Here is a 5,411-nt window from a genome sequence, read left to right as displayed (position 1 = left end):
AAAATAGGAGTCACATTTTCCTAGGAACACACTAAGCAGAAGGAAGGGCAGTCTGAGAGTCTTAGGCAGTGGCTTCTCATGTAATTTATGTAATTCTTTGTTGCTTAGAAAGAAGCAAATTCACATAGAGAAGGGGCTGGCTCTGAAAAGTGAAAGAAATTAACAGGGAAAATACAGAATCAGCCATAGGAATGTCTTGCCTGGCTCTTGGTTTCCATTCCTGGTTTGATGATGCATCTTTTTCCTAGCTACTGAGGACTAATTCTGGCTATGATCATAACCGAGGCTTACGCATTGACCTCTCAAACCTTTTCATAGAGGCCTTTGTGGATCAAGCTGTCATCATATCTCAAGGAATGAATTCATAATAATAACAGTATGTGTTGAACAACTATCATGACTCAGAGACTTTAAATGTTATCTCGCTTAAACTTCGAGATCACTCTACTAAATAGGAATTGTTCTCAAATATTCTGAATTAAGATTTAAAGAGGTGAGGAATTCGTCTAAGGTCAAACAAGTTGCCAGAAGATCTGTGACTTGGAATTATGTTTGAAGACAAATCCAGTGCTTATTGCATATCACCATTGCTTAGTGATGAGCTTTCAGATGATATGGCAGATGATGGAGGGCAGAGTTTTTTAAAAGGTCTCATAATACACCTTTAACCCCATCACATGAATGAGAAATCATGAGACTGACTCTAAAGCAAAAATTTCCCAAAGTATTGCTCAGCCTGCTTTCATATTGTTGTATAAACCCAAGTACATTCTTTAAAACTGTATGTTTCTTCATATCCTTCAATAAAAGACAAATTTAGGAATCATCACTAAATAGGGTAGAAGTTTATGTAACTCATGTGGCTCAAACTTGGAATTTATTTCCTGTTTGGGGCCAATTTGGCAATGTTGGGAATTGCTGTTCTGCAATTCTTCCAGCCTGTGTTGGCTATGACCAGAAAAGTCATCTATGGATTTTCCTGATATGTGCAGTGTATGAGAAATTTCTCAAGGAATGTAAGCTTTATCTCATTTTTCAGTTCCTTGTGGTTTGTGCATAGTATAAGCTTTTATTCCTCTGACTGTTGACTCTATCCAATTATCCCACCATAACCTTTATCTTTTGGAAGTGCTGGCTGAGTTTATCATGCTTTCCAGAGTTGCCCCTGTGCATTTACTAATTCATTCAATAAATATTTATTAAGGTTCTACTGAGTACTAGCATAATTTTAGATACCAGGGACAAAGCCAATGATAATGACACAACCTGGTCCTGCCCTGAAGGGTTCATACTGCTTTTTTCTGACTGTTGGGAGGGTCCAGTTCTGAGTTGGAGCATAGTATTCAAACCCACCCTGTTCAGTCCCCATTCCTCATAGTCGTGGATGTAGGTTTAGAGGTTGTAGGTATTGATAAAGAGTAGTTATTTCCAAAACTGCAAATTATTACTGAAAATAATACTTTCCCTGCTGTAAGAAGGTCCACTGTCTCTTGAAGTATGTGGTCTCTTCTACATATCTGTGTTTTCTTTTCTATTATTTATTTATTTACTTATTTATTACATACATGACAATAGCGGAATGCATTACATTTATAATTATCCATTCACAGCACAAAAAAATATGGAATGCTTCATGAATTTGTGTGTCATCCTTGCGCAGGGCCATGCTAATCTTCTCTGTAATCGTTCCAATTTTAGTATATGTGCTGCCGAAGCCAGCACATGTGTTTTCTTGATTAAAGAACTTTTCTAATCTGATAAATTGCTTCTTGGTCCTGGATATTCTTACATGGATTTAATACCGTGTCTTTTTAATCTGACAGTAGGAGGTCTTCTGATCCAGAAGGACTTCCATTCACACAGTTGATGATTTTTTTCTAGAAAATGAATGTGATCTGGTTGATTTCCTTTCATGCTTTTGAGCCAGAAAAATGATTTTCCTGGATCCAGTGACTCATGTATATAAGAGGTCTTCCTTTTATAGTAGTTTCTTACAGTAAGTAGTTTCTTACTTCCAAGGTCTTCCCCTAAATGATGTTTCATCTCATACATCCATCTCTGATGTGAAATCCCTTGTTAATGAAGTGGATAAAGTTGTGCTTCTTGAACTGTATGATCCTCTTGGCTTCTTCCACAATGAAATTAATTCTTGGGCAAATCTCTAGGATGACAATCTGCATTAATTCTGATCACATCTGAAATTCTTGTCTTGACCATTCACTAATTTAATTATTCCCATTTTACAATTTTCAACTCAATACAGACAGAAATGATACAGTGAATATAAGAGATTTGATAGGAAGGATTTCGATGAGATAAGTGATCTTGAAATGTCATTCTTTTTTTTTCACAGCAGAATCCTTGACTCCAGTAATATTAGAAATTAGTGTATGAAATAGATTACAGGTTTGTTTCTTTTCCCCATTCTACATTCCTTCCACATCCTGTAGGACACCTAGAAGGGCACCTGTGGACACCTGAAATTAGATTTTGAAGATGATAAGATTATATTAGCTTTAAAAGTAATATGTTTTCTAGGTTAGCCACAGACTTGCAACAATCATATCTTTCCACTCCTGATATTGCAAGATATTTAAAATCTAAGTTTTATGCAATATTAGTTGCTCATTCACAGTATCATGGAAGATGTCCTGTCTCCTGACTTTCTCCAATCTATATCTTTCACAGAACAAAGCATAGAAATAGGCATCACATACATTCTTCAGGTTGTAGATACTTGATCCTCTGCAGCTGAAATGCTCGTAGGGTTTGTGAGGGTAGAAACCATATCTCTCTTCCTGGACTTTATAGTTCCAATGGCATGTATTAGGTGCTCAATAAGTGTCATTGAATTCATAAAACTGAACAATTTGCATTGATTTACTAAAAAATGTTATTTTTATCTAGTTGCTTTTCTAATTTGTGTCATTTTGTGATTTAATATTTTTTGTTAGCTTTTCATTACTCTTTCTAATGCCCAGGAAAATACAACCCAAAGAGGGAAAAAACAAAAGATTTGTCTCAGTCTCAAAGGTTTCAGACATGGTCAGCTGGCTCTATTGCTTTGGCCTGGGGAGAGGTGGAACCTCAAAGCTGAAGGGTGTGGCAGAGGAAAAGTGCTCAACTACTGGCAAGTGGTAAAGAAAGAGCAAGAGGCTGGTGGCAACATACAGTACCCAAGGCCACACTCCTAAAGACCCACTCCCGAGGGGAGGGGAGGGGAGGGGGGATAGTAGAGAATAGGACTGACAGCAGAATACATCAGACACTAGAAAAACAATATGTCAATCAATGGAAGGGTAACTGATGTGATACAGCAATCTGTATACGGGGTAAAGTTGGGAGTTCATAACCCGCTTGAATCAAACTGTGAAATATGATGTATTAAGAACTGTGTAATGTTTTGAACGACCAACAATAAAAAAAAAGACCCACTCCCTTCAACCAAGTTCACAATCCACAGTGTCCACCACCCCCTAGGGGTCCATTCAGTTATCGATGGGTTAATCCACTGAACAAGTCAGAGCCCTCATGATCTAATCATTTCCCCAAAGCCACCACACCTTTTGGACATTGATTCACTGGAGACCAAGCCTTCAATACATGAGCATTTGTGAAACAATCCAGTTCCAAAACCTCTTTACATCTGCAAAATGGCTCCTACCTCACTGGGGTGTTAGAGAGATCAATGTGAAGGATGTACTATGTTTGGCACAAAGTAGGCGCTAGAAAAATATTTGTCAATAAATGAAGAAGGCTGCCTTTTTTAACATAGTCTAAGCATTTATATTTGCTAAATAATTATTTGCTTTATTACTATAATGAGATAGGGTTGGTTTTTTGGTTTTGTTTGTTTGTTTTCACCTAGAAACCAAAATAATCAGAATATAATAAATTTGCCTTTTACGTAACTCTAAGTATTAGGAAAATATCTGTTGTGGAAACCTTTATGTGTTGAGTTTTGAATGGATTATAAAATATTTTACAATGAAAACAGCCATTTTGGTTTAATTCACCAATAACTCAGAAGCAGCTGCAGGCAATCTTTTTCTTATGTTCAAAAAGGGGACTTCAAAAGAAGAAAGGAAAATTTTAACCCCAAAGGATAATGTTTTCGACAGTTCCAATAGAGTGGAAGGTAGGGTTAAAATTGAAAAACTTACAAACCTAAGTACAGCTTACAGGAGAATGAATACCGTGATGCATATTGTGGTACCCAAGTTAATTCACTCTGTAATTGTACCAGACAGCAGACAGGATACAAACGAAAAGAACATTGACTCCTTTTTAAATAAATAGCTGGTGAGAAATTATTAACAAAGGGTATTTGTCAGCAAAAAAAGAGAAGTAGGACCTGTGTGCATCTAGTTCTTCCCTCTATTCCTTTAGAAGGTATTCATTTAAAAGGAATTCACTATTCTCTCATGTAGTTTACTTGTCAGATGGTACAATTACAGTTATTTTGCAGAGTCAATTTTCTGTTACATAATCACATAGACTGTGTCTAATGCAACAGAAAATTGCCTAGGTCGAATAACTTTCAGGTGTTGGATTGACTCTAGGGATTTTGTGTTTGTTTTGGTCACAAAGTTTTAATTTTGTTCAGATCTTTCCCAGAAGCCTTAGTCCCAACACCCTTTCAGGAGAAACACCATACATCATCATTAAGAAAGTAGGCATTAGAGTCCCTTGAAGCTGGTGTTGGATCCCAGCTTCAACACTTACATCATTTAAGTGTGAGGTAAGTTCCCTCTTGAGAACACAATCTTTTGGTGAGTCAAAGTCACATTGATCGCTGATAGAGTTTGGGGGAAAAGATAAGGTTGAATCTTACTGAGAATTTGAAGTTGGATTTAAGGTGAGGTTTTCAAAGCAGAGGCTTGATTAAGGTTGAGTAAGGACTCCAAGGAGTTGAAGAATTTTAGGGCATACACACTCTAATGATAATTTTCAGTGATAAGTTAATGGATCTGCTGGTAAGTTCCTGTAATGAACAACCCAACCATCTGCCTGGCAAGAGATTCCCTGGGAAAGTACAACAGGTTGAAGAAGGTAGTGGGAAAGCAAAACCATGTCAATGGAGGCACAAAAGCTTGGGTTCCAGACCACAGTGTGCAGGCTGAGCCTGGGTGGCAAAGGCCACATGGAGCCTGTTTCCTCGTCTGTGAATCGTTCTTGTGAAAATAAAGGGAACAGACAAATGAAGAGCCTAGCACATCACTGGTGCATAACAAGTGGTAACTCTTATTAACAGTGTATTGCCAAAGGAAAAGGAGCCAGATTAAGTGATGATAAAAATGATGCAACAAGGTATGTCCAAGCAGGAAATCAGATTATTCCATACTCCTGAAAGCACCAGAATCCCTATATCTCCTCTGGTGTTATAACCTTGAGAACCAAAGCCATTTATC

General features: G+C 37.3%; 1 non-coding gene across 1 annotated transcript; it reads right to left on the bottom strand.

Moving 5' to 3' along the window:
* Window positions 1-1,615: 1,615 nt before the first annotated feature.
* LOC120887762 (U6 spliceosomal RNA) lies at window positions 1,616-1,722 on the bottom strand. Its single transcript, XR_005731088.2, has one exon. It is a non-coding gene; the product is annotated as a U6 spliceosomal RNA (small nuclear RNA).
* Window positions 1,723-5,411: the final 3,689 nt, after the last annotated feature.

Source organism: Ictidomys tridecemlineatus, chromosome 10, assembly GCF_052094955.1.
Source record: "Ictidomys tridecemlineatus isolate mIctTri1 chromosome 10, mIctTri1.hap1, whole genome shotgun sequence".
Lineage (NCBI taxonomy): Eukaryota > Metazoa > Chordata > Mammalia > Rodentia > Sciuridae > Ictidomys > Ictidomys tridecemlineatus.
This window is presented reverse-complemented; position numbering and strand designations above follow the sequence as displayed.